At 43.8% G+C, this 21,759-nt stretch overlaps 1 long non-coding RNA gene across 1 annotated transcript in view; it reads right to left on the bottom strand.

Moving 5' to 3' along the window:
- LOC309626862 overlaps positions 1–21,759 on the bottom strand; it is an 844,624-nt gene that overhangs the window by 323,272 nt on the left and 499,593 nt on the right. The gene's annotated exons all lie outside the window — the stretch shown is intronic.

Here is a 21,759-nt window from a genome sequence, read left to right as displayed (position 1 = left end):
TCCTGAATAATGGACTTTGAATTGGGACATCAATCAGCTCTTTCAGGTTCTATAGCAGCCTGCTGGCCTTTAGACTTGAACTAAGACATTGGCTCTGCAGATTTTGGACTTGCCAACCTCCATAAGAGTGTAAGCCAATTCCACACAATATTATAATATTGTAATATTATAATATTATAGTATTATAATATTATAATTATAACATTGTAATATTTTAATATATTATAATTATAATATTGTAATATATTAATATAATATGTTATTATATTAATATATTAAATATAGTAATATATTATATAATTATATATAATTAATGTATCATAATATATTTAATATACTATAACATTGTTATATTATAGTAATATATTATAAATATAATATTTATATTTATATTATAATTATATTATATTGTAATATAATAAAGGGTTATAATTATATTATAAATATTATGAAAGAATAATAAAATATTAAATAGAAATACATATAAATTATATATTTATTCATTCTGTTTCTCTGGAGAACGCTCATTCAGGCAGGCGAAGCCTTTGTTGAGGGAGCCATCCTATGCACTGGATGTCTAGCAGCATCCTGACCTCTACCCCCCCGATGCCAAGTAGCAGCCACCATAGCCCAGTTGTGACAATCAAAATGTGTCCCGTAGCTGCCAAATGTCCCCTGGGGTGCAAGATTGCCCTGGTTGAGAACTGCTGTTCTAGGCATGTGGGAGAACTCAGGGGAAGCTTCTGCTGGTGTTTCTGCTGCTAAGAATCTCACAGTCTACTTAGGAGTCAGCACTAACAGGAATCAATATGGAATAATGAACTATTGTGAAACATTTTGCAACCTAAATTTTAGCTAAGCTTGTGATTTTCTTTTTTGGAGGAAGGAATAGAGAGAAATGACAGCAACCTTTATAGAGAAAGTGGAAGCTTTCTTTCATTGGGGAAGGAGAATATGACATAAGAAAAGCTGTAGCATTCTACCTGGTTTGTCCCAGATAAGTGCAGTTACTTTGCAAGTATTGAAAGATTCGTTAATGAGAGAAAAATTACCCATATGCCTCAGCCCTACTGACCAACTCTAGTGAGCAGAAAATCTTCTGTGCAATTCCACTTTCAAATTCCGCTTGCGTCCTGATAGTTTTGAAGGATTATGTGATTCTTCAAATGAATCCATAACCCATTGTTGGCCCTGGACACATTTAATAACAGAACTCTGGGAGAGTAAGATTAAGAGACACAATCCTTCAGTCTTTCCCCAAACAGTTTTATTACTGAAATGATTCATGCACTGGGAGTCACTGAAATTGATCATTCATAATTTATATTCTTCGCAGACAGAGATTTTGAGGTTCCTTTCCTTAGTTTTTCAATGTCAGTTGTCCAATGAAAGTTGCCAGTTGTTCAGTGAACACTTGGTTCAATCTTCTAAGAAATTCAGAGTCCTGAAAACATTCTGAAGCCTGCAGGGAGTTGAGAGGTGACTCTGGACTAGTTTTAGCAAGCTCTGCACGGCTGAATATATAAAGCATTAAAACTAATCTGAGACACAATATGACAATCAATAGCAACACAGTATGTGCTGAACAGTAAGATTTAATATTAGCTTAGTCTGGCAACAAGAGGCAGGACACAAGTCAAGTTGGGGAGGGCAGAGCCAGGGATGGAAGCCTTTCAGCTGGATTTAGGAACAGCATCGTACTAAACTGGATGCTGGAGCTGGGCTGAGTGCTTGGGGCAGAATTCAAACTTGGGCTCCAGCACCTCTGCTCTCCTCAGTCATCGTCATTTGTGAAGTGGGGCTGATGTAAAAAGAGTTCATTTCTGCCTTACCAAGTGGCAGAGCTGTTAGACTTGAAGGGTGTTGGGGGTCATGTGGTTTAACCCTTCATTTTGTAGGTGAGGAATTGCAGGTCCAGAGTGGTGATATGAGGATTATTACAGTGAAATTAACTTATATAGAGTGTTAATTGTCTGCCAGACACTTGACTGAGTGCGCTATAGACATCTCATCTTATCTCTATGAGGCAGACACTGTTATGATCCCATCGTTACGGATGAGGAAACTGGGAGTCAGAAAGGTTTAACTGTTTGCCCTAAGTCACACTGAAAGTTAAGAGCTGACAGTACTCAGATCTAGGACTCCCCCTCTGGCAGGCTGGCGTGTTTTTCACTTTGCTGCTGAATTTTCTCATCTGTAAAGGCTCTTTCATTCCTTCACTCCCTTCTTCCCTCTCTCCCTTCAGCATCGGGCACTGAGCACTTAGACTGGACCAGGCACTGCCCCAGATTCTGGGAAAGCAGCTTCCACAGTCCAGAGATATTCGCTGGTGGGGGAGACCAGTCTAGGAGAGATGAATGTAGGAGCTAATGTTTCATTAGTCTAGTCTTTCTCAAAAGCAACGTGTGAGGAAAGGGTCCTTGGACCCAGAGGCCTGGGATAGCCACTGGTGACCATGAGGCCTGCCTGAGCAGGTCAAAGGGCCAGGCTGATGTTGGATTGCTATCAGTGGGGTGGACCTTGTACTCTGATTTTTCCTCAGATGATCAAGAGCTATGGATGTGGGCAGATGAAATGACCCTAGCCTGCAGAGAAATGAATTTAGTTACATTGGACACTACAGTTAGCCTTTGTTGAATTTAAAAAGGGATGAAATGGCACAGAAGGGAAGCTCTCCTGTGAGGGCTTGGGGGCTGGATGGTGCAGTCTTGGGATGTACCTGGGGTTTGGCTTTGTCAGGGCACCCGTGTTCCTGTTTTGTAATCACCTCCTTACTTGCCCATCTGTCTCAGCAGGCTCTGAATTATCAGTGACTAGGAATGGTATCCTGTTCCTTTTATTTGAAATGCGAAGATGGTATAAAAGAGATAACTAATGAGAACCTAATGTATAGCACAGGGAACTCTACTCAATGCTCTGTGGTGACATAAATGGGAAGGAAATCCAAAAAAGAGGGGATATATGTACACATATAGCAGTTTCACATTGTTGTACAACAGAAACTAACACAACATGTAAAGCAACTATGCTCCAATAAAAATTTTTTTAAAAATGCCAAGATGGTGTCTGGCCTGCTTCATGCTCATTGGATATTTGTTGAATAATTGGGAGATCCTTAATCTTGAAGTATCTAGAAGCTTCGTGAGGTATATTTAGAGTTTGTGTGGACCAGGGGAACTGATGGGGGTGAAGCAAACCTGAGTGATAGCTACATACAACAATTGTACATCCTGATTTTTTGGAACAGACCCAGTTTCAAATATGCTCTCCAATTTTTCCTGTAAGTATGTTTTTATCTGTCAGTCCTGGTACTCTGATATTTTGGTTTGGAAAATATGCACAGTGCAGCCAAGATGCCAACTTGTTATCTCACTGTGGCTGAACTATTGAGATCTGTGTTCCCCTAGGTGTCAGAGACTTGAGACCCTGCATAAGCAATAAGAGGGTGTGTGGTGAGCACGGATGCAGCAGAGCTATGGGTTTATTTAATTATTATCTTTTCTGACCTATTTCTGGTATGTGGGCCTATCAGTCAGGTTTCTCCAGAGAAACAGAACCAGTAGGATATATTTCAAGGCATTTGCTCACAACTGTGGGGGGCTGGTAAGTCTCAAACCTGTAGGGAAGGCTGGCAGGCTGAAACTCCTACGTGAGAGCTAATGTTGTGATCTTGAGAGAGAATTTCTTCTTCCTCAGAGAAATCTCAGTTTTCCTCTTAAGGCCTTTCAACTGATTGGATGAGGCCCGCCCACATTATCAGGGGCCATCTCCTTTACTTAAGGTCAACTAATTGTGGATGTTAACTGCATCTACAAAATACCTTCACAGCAACACCTAGATTAGTGTTGGATTAAATAACTGGGTACTATAGCCTAGCCAGGTTAACAAAAAAACCATCATAGCAGGTGAAATATGAATCGCCCACCACTTGTTCCAAAAGGATAGTACAAGGAAACAATTGTGAGTTTGGGCATATTCTAGCAAATGTGGGAGCAGGATTATCTCATAAAATGCTGTTCCCCTCCCCAAAGAGGGGCAGCCAGAAGCCTGTTGACCTGCTTATTAATCCCAGTGGGTTAAGTTGGCGAAAGCTGAAAAGTATTCCCACAAGGGCACTGCTGCTCTATCCCCAGGAGGGAGAAGTGTTGGAATAACACTTCTCTATTCTCCTCACCTTCCTCTTCCCCTTTCAAGGGAAGGGGGACCTGATTTGATTGGTGTCGGAAGAGGCATTCTGTGATGGGCCCTGAGCATCTCTAAATGTTCTTCCTGTGTAAGCCATGAATGCAAGCGCCTGACTGCTCTTCACTCAGGCCATCACTCAGGGTTGCATTGGCGGTGAGCAACCTTGAGAAAGGAGGTAACGACTTCCCCTGGACAAAGAGCAGACTTGCCTCAACTTGCTAAAAAAGAGATGAAACATCCAAGCTCTGACCTCCTCCCCTGTAATAATCCTCTGCATATTCAGGGCCCATCTAGAAACACATGCATTGTTCCCTTGGGACCTTTGGGGGCAACTAGGGTGAACATCATGCTGACACTGGCTACTGCATTTGCTGTGAGTAATAAAGTCCTTTGTCTCTGATCCAGGGGTCTCATATCTTCTTGCCAGCATCCATGAAACAGCTGCGGTCTAGCTTGTTAGCTTGCAAGTAGGGTAAAGCCTCAGGCCCTCTACAACTTTTGACAGTAAGAGGCCTTGACTCCCTGCAGGCAACAAGTATTTGTTTCACATTCCTAGACTCCTCCATGCAATGACGGTCTGTCCTGGAGACCAAACTCTCCCTTCTCCAGGATCTCCCCGCAAAAGGAGAGTAAGAACTCTCTTGGCTTTCCAGCTTTATCATTAAGAAAGCGGCTGTATTGCTTCCTGAGTGGTCTCTTCCCAAGTGGTCTAGAATGTGGAGGGGACAAAAGGGGAACATGTAGGCTCTTCTAGAAACCCCAACTTGTACTGAGTGCCAGGCTCTATGCTAGGAGCTGGGGATGCCATAGTGAAAAAGAAAGGTTCCCTACTCTCTTGGAGCTTATAGTGTTAATGGGGGAAGGGAGCCTGCACAGATACAATATAAGAAGATAATGCAGAGTGTTGAGAGCTACACAAGACTGCTTGTGGACCGCATATCTTCTTGTAACATTTTCCTTCTTTCTAGTTTGACTCTCTGAAGTCACATTTATTTTTTTTTAATTTTTAAAACTAATTTTTATTGGAGTATAGTTTACAATGTTGTGTTAGTTTCTACCATACAGCAAAGTGAATCAGCTATACGTGTACATATATCCCCTCGTTTTTGGATTTCCTTCCCATTTAGGTCACTACAGAGCATTGAGTAGAGTTCCCTGTGCTATACAGTAGGTTTTCATTAGTTATCTATTTTATACATGGTATCAATACTGTATATATGCCAATCCCAACCTCCCAATTCACCCCCCCTTGGTGTCCATATGTTTGTTCTCTACGTCTGTGTCTCTATTTCTGCTTTGCAAATAAGGTCATCTATACCATTTTTCTAGATCTCACATATATGCGTTAATATGTGGTATTTGTTCTTCTCTTTCTGACTTACTTCACTCTGTATGACAGTCTCTAGGTCCATCCACGTCTCTGCAAATGACACAATTTCATTCCTTTTTATGGCTGAGTAACATTCCATTGCATATATATACCACATCTTCTTTATCCATTCCTCTGTCAATGGACCTTTAGGTTGCTTCCATGTCCTGGCTATTGTAAATAGTGCTGCAATGAACATTGGGGTGCATATATCTTTTCGAATTATGGTTTTCTCTGGGTATATGCCCAGGAATGGAATTCCTGGGTCACATGGTAGTTCTATTTTTAGTTTTTTAAGGAACCTCCATACTGTTCTCCACAGTGGCTGTATCAATTTACATTCCCACCAAGAGTGTAGGAGAGTTCCCTTTTCTCCACACCCTCTCCAGCATTTATTGTTTGTAGATTTTTTGATGATGGCCATTCTGACTTGTGTGAGGTGATACCTCATTGTAGTTTTGATTTTCATTTCTCTAATAATTAGTGATGTTGGGCATCTTTTCATGTGTTTGTTGGCTATCTGTATGTCTTCTTTGGAGAAATGTCTATTTAGGTCTTCTGCCCATTTTTGATTGGGTTGTTTGTTTTTTTTGATATTGAGCTGCATGAGCTGTTTGTATATTTTGGAGATTAATCCTTTGTCAGTTGCTTCATTTGCAAATATTTTCTCCCATTCTGAGGGTTGCCTTTTCACTTTGTTTATGGTTTCCTTTGTTGTGCAATGAAGTCACATTTAAATCACCTTAGTTGGATTTAGGTTATTCTTAAGTTTGTAAGTAACACCTTTACAAACTATCTCTTGGGAAGGGTTATTTCTGCAGTGGTTAAGCTCATCATTATATATTGATTTGTACCAAATTCATTCACAGAGGGTGATTTATCTCTATAGTTTTGGAGTAACTTATATTCTGACCATACCTTATATAATAGCTCAATGAACCACACAGAGTACAGTATTAAAACTTAAATTATAATGTGAATATTGAAGTTATTTTAGGTAAATAATATGTATATCAGATCTTTTAATATAATCCTAAATTCTACTTTCATTATGTTTTTCAGTAAATATACTCAAAGTAGAGTAAAAATTGAGGAATCCTTCTGTCTATCCACCCATGAAATATTGTCAGTCACTGGGCTAGGCACTAGGAATAAAAGCGTAGCTAAGAATAAATTTTTCATATACACCAGTCTCCTAAATGGACAAATGGGGTTCAATCATGCATATAATGAAAATAAATTTTACAGAAGTTTGATTGGTACTTAATGCCTAGTTATTAAGGCAATAGCCCTCAGGGTTACAGCCAGACCTGGAGAATGTAAGTTTTCTTCTTGACTGTTTAAATGCAGGGATGAGCCTCTACATCCCCACGCAGGAGCTGATAATCCAAAAATACTAGACAACCAAATGTTGTCTGTAATTTTGCCATGATCTGTATATATTTTTGAAATGAAATTTATGGAAGACAACATAATTAAATTTATAAACATTTATTGACTTTCTACCACACACAAGGACCTATAGTAGATTCTATGAGGGACATAAGACAAGATCCATGCCCTTGAAGAATTTGCAATCAAGTGAGGACATTAATTATCATCATGGATTTATGAGTCTACTTGCCAGGCAAGGGTCTCCCTTTTCAACATAATGACTCCTTTATGGCTTTTTCTGGTGCTATTATCAATGGTATGTTAATTAACCCAAATAATCAGTCAAGATATCTGTATTGCAGGAAACGAATGAAAGGTTAAAAGGGAGGGTGATGAGGAGGTGGGAGAGGAACTAACCTTGACACCTATTCTATAGTGGGCACTTTATAATTAATAAATTCCCATAAGAATCCAGGAAGTAGGTATTATTGCTCTTTCCCTCTTTCTAGCAGATGACAACATTAAAGCTCAGAAATGTTCAGACATTTCCCTAAACCCAGACAGCAAGTGGCAGACCTGGAATTTTTAGGTCTGTTTAATACCAAAGCCCAAGCTTTGTCTGCTACAGTATACTCGCAGCGTTGCAAAAATGTGTGTTTTCAGAAGCGAGCTAGCAAATAAACAAACAAGCAAGAAAGTATCTAGAAAGCAGTGAGTTTTCTGGCACTAGAGGTATTTACAATAAGCTGAGTAACTGTTGGCAGAGATATAGATGGGATTAAAGCATTGATTGGGGGGTGGATAGAGTGATACCAAAATCCCTGTCAACTCTGGGATTCAACTTCTATGAAAGCATGAGTAGCGTTTGCGCATATTTCCCTTTTTGTGGGATCCTCTGCTACATGTGCTCTACCATGAACAGAGAGAGTCATTGGAGTAGATTATGGGAAAAACAAGGCCCATGGTCCATATCACTACATAGCTTATCAAGATGTGCAGAAGTTCATCCTGCTGAAAGTTTAACTTGTGTTATGTGTATGTTTCCCATTTATTTGTTCCACAGAGGGAAGTCTCTACAAATCAATCATGCCGGCTTTGGGGGAAAACAAATCTCCTTTTAGCTTTGAAGAAGCTCCTTTCTCAAGGAAAAAGAGACAACCAAACCTTTTTTTGATTTTAGATCCTGTTTTGGACTGAATGTTTTTGTCTCCTTGCAAATTCACATGTTGAAGCCCTAACCCACAATGTAATGGTATTTGGAGGTGGGGCCTTTGGGAGGTAAATTAGGTTTAGATGAGGTCACGGGGGTGGGGCCCCCACAATGGGATTAGTGCTGATACAAGAAGAGGAGGAGAGAATAGAGCCCTTTCTCTCTCTCTCTGTGAGCACACAGCAAGAAGGTGGCCATCTGCAAGCCAGGAATTGGGCCCTCACCAAGAATTAAATCTGCTGGCATCTTGACCTTGGACTCCCCAGCCTCTAGAACTGTGAGAAATAAATTTCCATTATTTAAGCCACCCAGTTTATGGTGTTTTGTTATGACATCCCAAGCTGACTAAGACAGACCCCTTAAGGGTGTTGTTATAACCCATTTTTAAGAGTTGGGCTAGTGGTTCTATTTGGGGAAAACCTATCTGGGAGAGAGGTTGTGATAAGATCCTTTGAGTTTCACAGATTGAAAAGAAGTGTGATTCCTTGGATATAGAGAGCAAAGTGAAGGTGGGGGAGCGGTGAGCTTGCGGCCATAGCGGGCTGGGCATCTGGCTCCTTGGAACACGGGTGTGCAGGGCCAGAAATCACTGAGCATTTGGAGCTGCAACCTGGGAACCTGAGCTGCAGCCTCACTGGCTAAACTTAGCTCTGCAGGAGTGTGGGCTCTTTCTCCAACTTCTGAGAACCACGTTCAGTAGTATCACCAAATGGCAGTAAGCAGCAGTGACAAGGTGCACTGATTAGACACCAGAGCTCATCATGGGGACTGGGGGATTCGATGTCCCAGTCCTCTCTTTGGACTGTGTAAATCTCTAGTGTTTCTACATTTTGTTTGTTTGTTATCTTCTAAACTATTCATAGGAAGGAGGAGACCCAGAAGGCAGGGCCAGAGCAGGGTAAATTTGAGTAAAAAATCATTGCTGAGATTTGCAGCAGGAAATGGTGGAGCAGTCAGTTCCCCAGGGCCGCCAGGGACCCCTCTCTCTTGAGGGGTCTCTTCTCTGGAGAGGATAGGCTGGGGCCGAGAGGAGTAGACACTTCCAGCCACACTCTGGTTCTTTATGGTGGCTGGGCAACCGTAGTCTTTGCAGAAAACTCAATATCTTTATTACTCTTGGTCTCAGAACTCTCAGACTTGGCATCTCAAGAACAAAAGAAAGTTCTAGATGGAAGCCCTATTTAAATTCTGAAGGGTGGTTATACTTGGAGGAACAGTGTTCAGATGTTTGGAGATTTGGGTATTTGGCACTTACAAACGGCCACAGCAGTGACCACAACAGGGAAATATAGATCTAGAGGTTTAATATTTAACATTTGGGCTTCGTTGTGACACAGATTTACAAAAACAAAAAACAAATAACAACAACAACCCTGGCATGCATAATGTCATTGAGTGATGGATCTTTGAGAGCACCCCAGGAAATTCCCCTTGAGTTTCAGGGAGCAGAATGAGATAGGCTGGTAAATAAAGCCCCTGGCTCCACATACCCTGGGTATTTGTGTCCTGCAGTCCTGTTCATTGAGAAACTAAGAGCAAATGCCAAGGGATAGGGCTAGGGGAGACCTGTCTTTTTTTCTTACAGTTTGTTAGTTACTCTCTTCCTCTGGGCCAGCCTCTGAGTTTCACTCATGTCTGACAAGTGCTCACCAACCCTAAATAAGTATCCAGAGAAAGACCCTGGATCTTATGTCATGGCACCTAGAGGTGCTGTCTCTGCTTTCCCAGAACCTCCCTTTACCTTCTCCCTGTGTTTGGCTTTGTTTGCTCCCTTGGCTCCAGGAATCACTTTCAGAGACCTGGTGAATCTGACCATGTGCTCTGAAAGCCCCTTCACTTAGGGGAGGGTCTGATTTTTCATCTTTACCAGCCAAGTGGCTGATGGCTGCTCAGTGAGATCCTGGTCAGCCTTGGGGAAGGAGGCCTGAAGATTGTAAAGATAAACATTTTCTTTCTGTCCTGGTCCTCCCCTTACCTTCACCAGATATGTCAGTAACTCTACCTCCAAAGCCATTGCTTCCTCTCCTTCCCTCTGCCTCCTTCCATGCCTCTCTCATTTCTTACCTGAGTGACTGACAGCTTTGTAACTCATCTCCCTGCCTTCAGACTCTTAGTGTCCCAGTCCATTCTCTGCTCAGCTACCCAAGAAATTATTCTAAAGCACACATCTGTTCATGACATTCTCTTGCTTAAAAACATTCACTGGTTCCCTATCACCCTCAGGATACTTTGGATATTCACTCCCTCTCCTTGGAATGCCCATCCTTTTTCCTTCCTGGAAAAGGATTCATCATTTATCACCTCCTCTGAGAAGCCATCCCAGACCCCTTTGGGTGGAGTCAGTCCCTTTTAGTCACTTCCTTCTTTGAGCTTCCATTGCCCAATAACAGAGAGCTCTGAATACCTACTGAACTCTTTTCAGGTGCTAAGTGCTGTCTGAGCACCTTCCGTGCATTGTCTCATTTGATCTTCGGAGGAGCCTTAGAAAGTCTGTGCTCTCCTTATCTCCATCTTTTTGAGGAAATGAGGCGCAGTCACTTAAACACGTGCAAGGTTTTGTGGTTAGACAGAGGTGGAGACAGGATTTGAAACTGAGTAGCCCAGTCCTGAGCCCATGTTCTTAATCACCACACCATTCCGTGCCTGTGTATCTCTGTGAGAGCACTTACCACATTCTATCATTGATTACTTACGTCGATCCCTTCCATCACACTGAGCAGCTTGGGCAGGAATACTGTCTCATTCATCACTGAGACTAGCACATAGTAGATGCTTAATAAATGCACGAGGAAGGAAGGAGGGAAGGGAGGATATGTTGCTGTGATTATATGAATAAGGACATAGAAATTCTTCTGTAAAAAGTTGGAATTCCCTAGGGGTGAGACCAGGCCTATGTTACTAGAGCTTTAAGGGAAGAACTTATTCGGTGAAAAAATTTGAATAGTTTTGCTACAGGTGAAAAGCTGATGTTCCAACAAAGTTTGGACTAAGGTTGCATAAGTCCAGAAAAATTATTTTAAAAGTGAAACAACTGATCACAGTCATCAGACACTTATTTTGTCAACAATCTATTAAATTCGTTCAAATATTGGGTGGGTATGGTCTGGAATCCAAGTGAGAATATTTACAGACAAATGGCTGATTCTAGGACAAGGATCCCTAAACTCACCCCTTTGAGAAGCTGGTGAAACTGATGGATTCTTTCCCTAGAGATATACATGCACCTATACTATATGAGGGAACTGACTCTTATTTCCAAAGATTTCCTGTACTCTGAGCACAGGAAACAGCTGAAGTGGAACTGAGGCTCAGGCTTGGATGGGGACACATCTGCTCTGTATTTCACTTGTTACACCTCCCCCTCCAAACCTCTCTGTCCAATGCTATTTATGCAGTTGGTTCTTTTTATGACTCCTCACTTCTGATGCCCCTTCCAGTCTGAGTGACACTGTGAGTAGAACAGGTTCTGTTTGATTCTAAAATTGTATTAAGAAAATATAAAGGGACAACCACCACAAAACTGTGGAACATTTTTTGGGTGGAGAGGGCTGTTATATGGGTTGTTATAATTCCATAGTCTTAAAGGGTTGTTTATAATTCCATAGTCTTAAATTAATACTTACTCTATTCAAGTTAAATTATTTAGCCAATTTATTGACTATTTATTGAGCACCTACTATGTGATCAAACTATTCAAAATAAGCAAAAATTCATGCCCTTGTGTGTTTATGTGTTAAAGAGGGGAGATAGAAATAAACATGATAAAAAAGGCAAAATATGTTATATATTAGATGGTAATAAATGCTAAGGAGAAAAATAAAGTGGGAAAGAGGGGCAGGGTGAGTGGGGGGCGTTCACTTTTAAACAGGCAAGTCGGGGGCTGTATTAAGAAGTACATTAGAGGCCTAGAGGTGATGGAGGAGGGTGTATTAGCTTCCTGTTGCTGCTCTGACAAATTACTACAAGCTTAATAGCTTAAAACAACACAGATTTGTTATCTTAAACTTTTGAAGCCAGAAGTGTGAAACTGGTCTTACTGGGCTAAAATTAAGGCGTTGGCTGGTCTCCATTCCTTCTGGAGGTTCTATAGGAGAGTATTGTCAACTACAAATTGGCACTTGCCATTGGCACTTGCCATCTACCTCTACAAGGATTAAAATCATGTGCTGCTGCAGCTGTTGACCTTCAACAGCCCCTGAAAGGAGTTCAGGGTGGAGATCAGTAATGAGACACTCTGTGCTCTGGGAAAAACTGGCAGAACAGGTCTTCAGATAGTTAGATATTTTCAGGAGCTGATTTTATGAGCCCAATTCTTGCATCTCCTCATGTCTAGAAAAGCACTAAAAATGAGAAAAAATAATTTCACTTGTTCATTGATTTTTCAATTAACTCATGGACACAGATTAAAATTAGTCCCATTTACAAACTTAGTTAATTACATTCCATTAAACATCTTCAACCTCATTTATAAATTTAATATGTTTACTTTTTAAACACTTCAAATGCCTGGCAGGGTATACTTACAATATTAATAAGCAAAACCCTCTTGGGCATTTAAATTACTCTTGTATCCAATAAATGAATAATTATAGTAAATCAAGTTCTCCTAAACATGCCACAACTATTTATAGACTTAAAATTCTTATACTTTTCTGCTAAAAATTAAAATAAAAAGTGTCAGATTCTCTTAAAGATGACAAACACTTTGAGGGTTGTTTTTAGTGGGGAAATTATACTTGGTTTCCATGCTTAACTTGCAAGGATGTTGTGAAGACAGCACAAGACATAGCACTTGGATGATACAAACAAGTTGTGAAAAGTTAAGATGCAGTTTTCATTCCAGGAGAAAGCTAACCTCTGTCAAGGACACATTTGAGCTGTGTCTTGAAAGGTGAGGATGAGTTTTCTTGTTTTCTTTTCCTTCCACACCTGAAAACTGACTTTGAAAAAGAGCAAGTAATTTAGGTGAGTTGCAAATGACCAGTAGAGACCTCCTGTGCCTTCTCTTCCAGAGGCGTGATACTGACACCATAACCAAATCTCTCTCTTTTTAAAAATATTTATTTATTTATTTATTTGGTTATGCTGGATCTTAGTTGCAGCATGCGAACTCTTAGTTGTGGCATGCATGTGGGATCTAGTTCCCTGACCAGGGATCAAACCCAGGCCCCCTGCATTGGGAGCACGGAGTTTTAACCACTGCACCACTTGGGAAGTCCCTCTCTCTTTTTTTTAGAGTATAGTTGGTTTACAATACCAACTATACTTTAAATAGTTGGTTTACAATACTGTACACCTAAAACACAATGTTTTAGGTGTACAGTGAAGTGATTCAGAGATAGATATATATATATATATATTCTTTTTCAGATTCTTTTCCATTATAGGTTGTTATAAGATATTGAATATAGTTCCCTGTGCTATAAGTAGGACCTTGTTGTTTATCTATTTTATATATAGTAGTGTATATTTGTTAATCCCAAATTCCCAATTTCCCTCCCCCCACTTTCCCCTTTGGTAACCATGAGTTTGTTTTCTATGTCTGTGCGTTTACTTCTGTTTTGTAAATAAGTTCATTTGTATCATGTTTTAGATTTCACATATAAGTGATATCATATGATATTTGTCTTTGACTTACTTCACTTAGTATGATAATCTCTAGGTCCATCCATATTGTTGCAAATGGAATTATTTCTACTTTTATGGCTGAATAATATTCCACTCTCTCTCTATATATATACCACATCTTCTTTATCCATTCATCTGTCGATGTGTCAGTGGACATTTAGGTTGCTTCTGTGTGTTGTCAATAGTGCTGCTGTGAACATTGGGGTGCATGTATCTTTTTGAATTAAAGTTTTCTCCAGTTATATGCCCAGGAGTGGGATTACCGGATCATATGGTAACTCTATTTTTAGATTTTTAAGGAACTCCAGGTGTCTTCTTATTGGGAAGTTCATCAGTCTTTGGCAGAGGAGGGTCAGTGCGCATTCCAGGTGTGGGAGGCTGGCACAACCTATGACATGTGTTTGCTGGACAAGTGAATGAAATCACAGCAAATAGGCAGCTGTCTCCTTTGCCAGCTCTGGTGTCAGCTTTTCTCCCATGGTCCACACATAAGGTAGAAAAAGAATAAGGAGGGTTTGCAGGAGCAGCAGCAGTGAACACTGTACATGTCTTGAGATGGGCTGCGGGGTCTGGATGCTTAGCAAGGCCCCCACTGCACTCACCTGTTTGCTCCTGGGGAGGAAGAGCAGCGACATCCTCCCAGGTCCTGGTAGGAGCACTTAGGGGGCTTCCTTCAGCCAGTCTTGCTTCCGGGAGAGGAGTGTCATCCTCCATTCTGCAGGCTGGGCGGGGTTGGTTCATCTCAAAGTGTCTGTTCCTAGTGTCTGCCAGGCATCGGTTTCCACTGGGCAGTTCAGCGAGCAGCTCCATCACCTGGAAGCATTGACGCCCTCCTATTGTATATGATGTGGTGAAAACCTCAACACCCCAGGGCTGTGAGGGTGCAGGCAGGCCTGCACTGTACGCTACCTCTTACCTGGCAGTTTGTTGACTGGGTCAGAGGTGCAGTGGACTCAGCTCTGGCCTCAGGACGATGACTTGGCTCCCTCAGCCAATATTCGGCTCGACAGAAGAGCCAGTGGGTCACGGATTTGGGGATAGCAATCCCTTGGCATGACCAAGACTCCCTGCCTGAGGGTGACCGGCTTTGATTTCAGCCCCTGGAGCTGGTCTGCTGGCCGAGTGGGGAGTCTTGCCTCTTCCCTTCCCTCGCCTTCCTTCCCCTTTGCTCGGGGGTCTGGGGGTGTTTACACTGCCCCATAGGACGTGCCACTGTGGCTGGGCTACTCCTTACTCAGGGCACCTCTGCACCAGCAGACTTAGGAACTAGGGCTCATCAGGGATCCAAGACCATTCCCTCACCCTGTCTAACCTACCTGCATCACAGAAGGAGCACTAAACCCCAAGTTACAAATAAGGAGGCCGAGAGCCATCGCTGTCAAGGAATGAGCTCAGGATTATGCAGCAAATTCACTGTCCAGATGTGAGGCCAGAACTGGAATTATGTCTTCTACATTCCTGAGTTCTTTCCTTTGTACCACCCCATGTCTCTACCAACCAGCCATCCACAAACAGCTACAGGGATCTGCTGGATGCCAAGCGCAGTGCTAGACACTTGGGGGTTACAAAGGGAGAGACAGAAGAGAAAAGGACCAGTTCACAGCAGTGTGAGGAAGTTCCCAGTGAGAGTTCAGGGTGGACAGTGGGGCGGGGGGGTGGGGGTGGGGGGAGAGGGAAGAGGGTGAGGGAGAGAAAGGCGGGGAGAGAGGGAGAGAGAGAGAATGAGGGGGGGAGAGGGGGTAGAGAGAGAAAGGGAGAGACAGAGACAAGAGACAGAGGTGGGGGGTGGGGGGGGGAGAAAGAGGGTGGGAAGGGAGAGAGAGAGAGAGAGAGAAACACACAGAAAGAGACAAGAGACAGACACAGAGAAAGAGAAAGGGAGAGAGGAAACCTGCCTACCAGGTGGTCACAGAGGGAAGGTTCAGTTTGCCGTTCAGGCAGGCAGCACGGATGTGATGAGCAGGACCTGGACTGGGTGCACGAAAGAAATGCATATCCTACCTATGTTCATGGCCTAGCTGGGGAGACAGACCAGTGAACAACAATACCAGTGAGTGTGGTAAGTCCTACTGCAGGGGGGAACCCAGGTGCTATGGGGGCTCAGAGAGAGAGCGACTCACTGTGGGGAGTGGGAAGAAGATGGAAGTGGCAGTGGAGAGATGGTGCACGGGGGTAGGCGGGCCTGGGGGACGGATACCATGAGGGTCCCTGGGAGCTGGAAAGAGGCCTGGGAGCAGCGGGGCTGGGAGCTGGGAGGCAGGGGCCCCAGAGATACCTGTGGGATATGGGAGTATGCAGATTCTCTCCTTTTACTACCAAAATTCTGATTTTCAGTAGGTGGGGGGGATGTGGGGTGGGCTCCAGGTGTCTGTTTTTTTTTTTTTTTTTTTTTTTTTCAGGTGTCTGTATTTTAAATGCATCTCAGGTTCACTCAGGCTCACTTACTGGCCTTTAGAAACTGCTTGTGTAAACTAAATCTAAAGATTGCCATTCTTTTATAGTCATTGACTTTCCTTCTGTTTGGGCATTTATAGAAGTTTTACGATGAGGCTTGTTCCTGGTGGCTGGTCCCTCTACTTTTTCACATCAAGAGATGCTGTTTTTTGAAGGGGACAAACCAGAACCAATAACGTTGTCCCTCTGAGGCCTGAGACACGGAAGACAGAGCCCATCAGTCTGTTAACCACTGGAGGTGAATCCTGGGGGGGACACTCTGTAATTTCAGATAGTAAGAATGAATGGTGTTATGGAGTGACTGTTGACATACACTGCAAGACGGTTATGATTCCCCGGGGCCAGATAAGTAAACATTCTTCCAACTTAAGCTGCAAGAGATAGGCAATTTCATAAAGAGGTGCATTCTCCATTTATATGAGGTGACTATGTTCAAAGGAGGAAATACCGGGTGCGGGGTATGGAAGCCTCTATCCAAGGCTTGTGTAAGGCTGCTTGCATCAGGCACTGTGTATGTTGGACAGGTGACTGGAGTTGGAGACCTGGGAAAAGGAGCTGGGCAATGACCTGAGCCCCTACTGGGACATCAGCCAGTCCCTCTTGTGAAACAGGGAAAGGTCAAAGTCTTACCTTCCTGAGAGCAGAGAGGAGAGAGACAGAGATGGTTCTTGGAGATAAGCTTTAAGAACACTGAACATGCTGTGTATACCCAATTCTAGGAGATTAAGCTGGATTAGAAGGAGGCCTGTGCGGGATCAACTAGACTCAGAAATCAAATGAAGCTGAGTGAGTGGATGGAAAAGGGTACTCTTATGGGTTGAATTGTGTCCCCTCAGAAAAAGATATATTGAAATCCTTACCCCAGTACCTCAGAATGCGACCTTATTTGGAAAGAGCATCTTTACAGAGATAATCAAGTTAAAATGAGGTCCTTAGGGTGGACCCTAATCCAAAATATCTAGCGTCCTTAAAAAAGGGGAAATATGGACACAGAGACAGGCAGACAGACACAGACACACACACGGAACGCATTATGTGAAGACGGAGGCAGAGATCAGGGTGGTGCATCTACAAGGCGAGGAACCCCAAACACTGCCAGCACACCATCAGAAGCTGGGGGAGAGGCGTGGAACAACCCTCAGAAAGAACCAGCCCTGCTGACACCTTGATACTGGATTTCAGGCCTCTAGGACTGTGAGACAATAAATTTCTCTTAAGCCACCCAGTTTGTGGTACTTCATCACAGCAGTTCTCGTAAACTAATGTAGTCACTTAATCTCTTTTATTCTGGATCTAAGTTCTATGAGGATAGGGACTTTGTCCTGTTCATGGTGCGTTTTCAGTGCCTGGCACAGAGTAGGTGCTCAACAAATATTTGGCTGGTTGAACAGTCCTTTGGGAGACTTAGGTCATTTGTCCGAGGGCACACAGAGTGATAGCAATGGTGATAGACTCCGTTTGCCAAGCACCTGCTGTACAGATGTGGTTCTTGGTGTTTATGAAGGTTGTCTCAAATCCACAATACAACCTGAGAGGTAGGTAGAGGTAGGTCTTATTTTTCTCATGTTACAGATGTGGAAATGGAGACTGAGAGAGCTTAAGGAAATTGTCCATGGTAACACCTAGGAGATGGTGGACTTGGGATTGTAGCTCAGGCCTGCCTGACTCCTAAGCCCTTGTTCTCATCACTAGCCAGGGCATCAGTGGGGACCAGGCAGGCAGCTGGAGCAGAGTCACTTGGGAACCTACGTTTGAATGCCATGCCCATTTTTTTGGGCTGTGCCATGTGCGTGGCATGCAAACTCTTAGTTCCCCATCCAAGGATCGAACCCATGCCCCCTGCAGTGGAAGCACGGAGGCTTAACCACTGGACTGCCAGGGAAGTCTCGCTATGCCCAATTTTTGTCATGATGATATCACTGGTACCTAGCACAATGCCTGGTACAGAGCTGCAATAATTGTTTGTGGAATCAGTATAATGAGAGGCCTGTTTGGGATGGACCCAGCAGGACCATTCATACCATGGAAAGGGCATCGGTAGAATGACCTTGCCTCGTTATAGGGACAGAATGGCAGGGGACATGTATGGGTGAGTGAGCTTCCTAGTTGAGGGAGTAGCCTTGTTAGAAAGGGGGAACCTTGGGGACTCTGCGGCTGGGGACAGAGAGTTCTCTCTTGGTTTACTCAGAACTGCTGAGCTAGCTCTTGCTGAGTTCCTAAGTGGGGAGATGAGTCTCTGGGGCTACCCAGATTTACCTCCCTTCAATACTGTAGTTATTATTATTATTGTTATGGTCTCAATACAAACCAGCTATACTTCTAGAACATTCTCAGGTACATGATCTCCTTGAGAGTCTGTTTAAAATGCACGTTCCTAGGCTTTCCACTGCAAATCTTAGTTCAGCAATCTGGGGAAGGACCTCAGAAATCTACCCGCAGGAGATTCTGGTGCAACTGGTCAGATGGTCACACTTGGAAAAACAGATTCCTGAATTTCCTTGTCTGTGGAATGATGAAGTTAGATGAGCTCTGGGGTATCCTTCAGGTGGAAAATTCTAGAATTCTTTCCAATGGTGTGAAATATAAGCACAAGAATCTTGCATTTCTGATGTTAAAGGTTCAACTCTATGCCTAACCTTGACTGTTAATGTGCTTCAGGAAGTTGTATATTTCACTGGCCCAGATGTTGACCTGGTTCCAGGCATGTGTGAGAATCACTGCCCCCAAAGCAGGAGGGAAGCTGATGAACTGGAAAGGACGAAGCCCACTACTAGCTCAGCGTGTCTCCCTCTGCTGCCCTTATAGATCAAAGGGATGCTAATGCAGGGGAGCGTGAATATTTTTCAGACTCTAGCTCCCTGAGTGGGTGCTTTCTTTTATGTTGTGAAATAACATGAAAAGAGGAAGCCCATGGCTTTGTATTGGCCTCCTGCAGTGGAAAGTCCCAGAGATGTGAAATCTTGTATTGTGTCTTCCCACAGTGTGACGTGAGATGAAAGAAGGATGGGATGTGCAGTGCTGGCCCTTCCTGGAGGGACATGTGACAATGAAGGTGACGCAGGCACCTTGGGCCCTGCGACCCACAAAAGGCCTCTACACCTTAGTTGTGCCCACAGGCTAAATGGTACCATGAAGAGCAGGCCTCTTCATGCTTTGGGAAGCCTGAGGCTTTGGTTTCCTGTCACAAAGAAGCGCTGGGGTGGTGCAGAATCTCCATGAATAACATAACTATCACCAGTCACCCTGGGGCTGGCACCTGTGACACAAGCCTCCAACTTACTCTGGTTAAGTTAACAAGCTTCGCTCTGCTCTGCCAGGGTTCTCACAACAACAGAGCCACGTACGGGCGACTGTCAGAGGCTTTGTGCAGAGCGTGTGGTATGTGATGAATGGTATGGTGGTGTGCGTGTATGGTGTATATGTGGTGTGTGTGTGTGCATGTGTGGTGTGTGTGTGGTGTGTGGGGTGTGTGTGTGTTTGTGTGCGGTGTATGGTGTGTGTGTGGTGTGTGTGTGCATGTTTGGTGTATGTGTGGTATGTGGTGGTGAGTGTGTGTGTGTAGTGTGTGTGTGTGTGTGTGTGGTATGTGTGGTGTGTGTGGTATGTGCATGTGTGTGTGCATGTGTGTGTCGTGGTGTGCTGGGCAAGGGAAAGAGTCCTAGCCCTGGGTCCTGGGACTTCAGAGAGCTCCCGGAACCTCAGTGGTGACTCATTTTTTAGAACAAATCCCTTATCCTAACCCATAATGTCATTCAGAATTTGCCCTCCTGTCCTCATTTCCAGCAGAATTTCCCATCACCTTGCTGTAGCCCTGCCCTCACATGTAGGATTTGGGGGCTGTGCTTACAACTTTACTTGTGTAATTTCTCCTGCCTCAGAGCTCCAGGATGGTGCATTGCCATCTCGTTTTTGTCCCAGGTTAAAGAGAACTCAAGAGCCTCTATACTTGTCATTACTGCCCAAGATGATCTCCAGTGTTTACGGAGAACGGAAGGCAGATGCAACAGCACTGGCCTTTCTAGCTGTTTGTGCCTCACCATTTGTTCCTGTTAAGGCCTAATACTGATAGCAATAGCGACATGGACTATGAGTGTGGATACTAATGTGAGTACAAATATAAACACCAACGTTAATGCGAACGTGAATACAAATACACATACTGCTACAAATAGCAGTAGTAGTTCCAGTACAAATACCAATAGGAACACGGATATGAATACTAATACTAGCTTTTCCATTTATTCCTCAGGGCTATCTAAGGCTTAGATGAGCCATCCTTTGCAAAAGCACTGTAATATTTGGGTCTCCTTAATATCTCAGAGTCTTCTTCTTTGATGGGCACACTGTGTAAATCCTTAAGTGCCCACCTTTCTCTTCCTAGTGAGATGAGTCAGTTCTCAAGAGAGGGAACCACTTTGGAGCTAGGAAGGGCAGGAGAAAACAGCAAGATGACCCTGGAAATGGAATCCCTGTCTCCTGTGGGGGGAGGGCAATTCCCCTTCTAGCCCACAGGAGGTTGGGGCAGACTCAGAGCCCCTGATCCCCACCTCCATCGGCCTGGGGTGGGTGAGGTGGGGGAGGGTTGCCGGGCCTGAGGGATCCTGCCAAAGAGGGTGGCCCGGCGTTGGGATCTGGTGCAAGGCCCTTGCATGGACATGGCTCGTGTTTTGCATCTGCTCTTGGCAGGAGGTGCCATCCAGACCAGGTTCTTCCCACTTGTTGGAAGAAAGAACAAACCACACAAGACAAAACTCGCCTTCTTAGGCTGCCAGAGAGAAGCAGTGGGAAATCCAGTGGGGGATCTGTGGTTAAGTTTGTCTTGGCAGTACGTTACACCCAGTCTAGAGGGTTTGGAGTGTGGTTTTCCTGCTTCACATGAGGTTGGAGGTTTATAGCTCTTGAAGCGTTGCCTTTATGGTGTGTTGTCAATCACAGCCATGGTTTACTTGATATGAAGCCCTCATCGGGACTACCCCTCCTCCCTGACCTTGTTCTCGGGGCATCACGTTCTCCCACGCGCCTTGCCCTGTCCGGGTTGGCCAGTGGAGGGGGCTGTGCTGGGCAGATGGTCCAGGGGCGTGGCCAGAGACCAGAGAGGGCAGTGATGGCTTTCTACTGCAAGAAACTGAAGGGGCCTCAAATATCACTGACCCCTAGTTTTCGGTTCTGCTGCAGGCGCTTCCTCAACTTCTCTCAGCTTCATCTTCCTTGTCTGTAAAGCAGAGCCAATATACCTGCTTATCTTCCTCAGTGAGTGATGCTGAGGAGTCCAGGCCATGATGCGGGTAAATAGGAAAGTGTCTCAGAAAATTACAGCTCTTACTCTTACGATTATTATCTTCCATCTAAGTAAGGGTTTCTCTTCAGTGGGCCCGTCCTTTCGGCTCCCTCTGACCCTCCCCATTCTGCAGTCCCTCTAAAAATACCACCTCTCCTGGGTGGGGAGCGGAGGCAAGGCTCCACATGTTTCTGACCGGAACTGAGGATTCACAGAACAGGAACTGAATTATAGTTATGGTGTCCTGAGAATTTCTCCGAT

The sequence above is a fragment of the Balaenoptera borealis genome (assembly GCF_965194805.1).
Source record: "Balaenoptera borealis genome assembly, chromosome: 3".
NCBI classification, from domain to species: Eukaryota; Metazoa; Chordata; class Mammalia; order Artiodactyla; family Balaenopteridae; genus Balaenoptera; species Balaenoptera borealis.
Note: the sequence above shows the minus strand (reverse complement) of the source record. Positions and strands in the feature narration are given on the sequence as shown.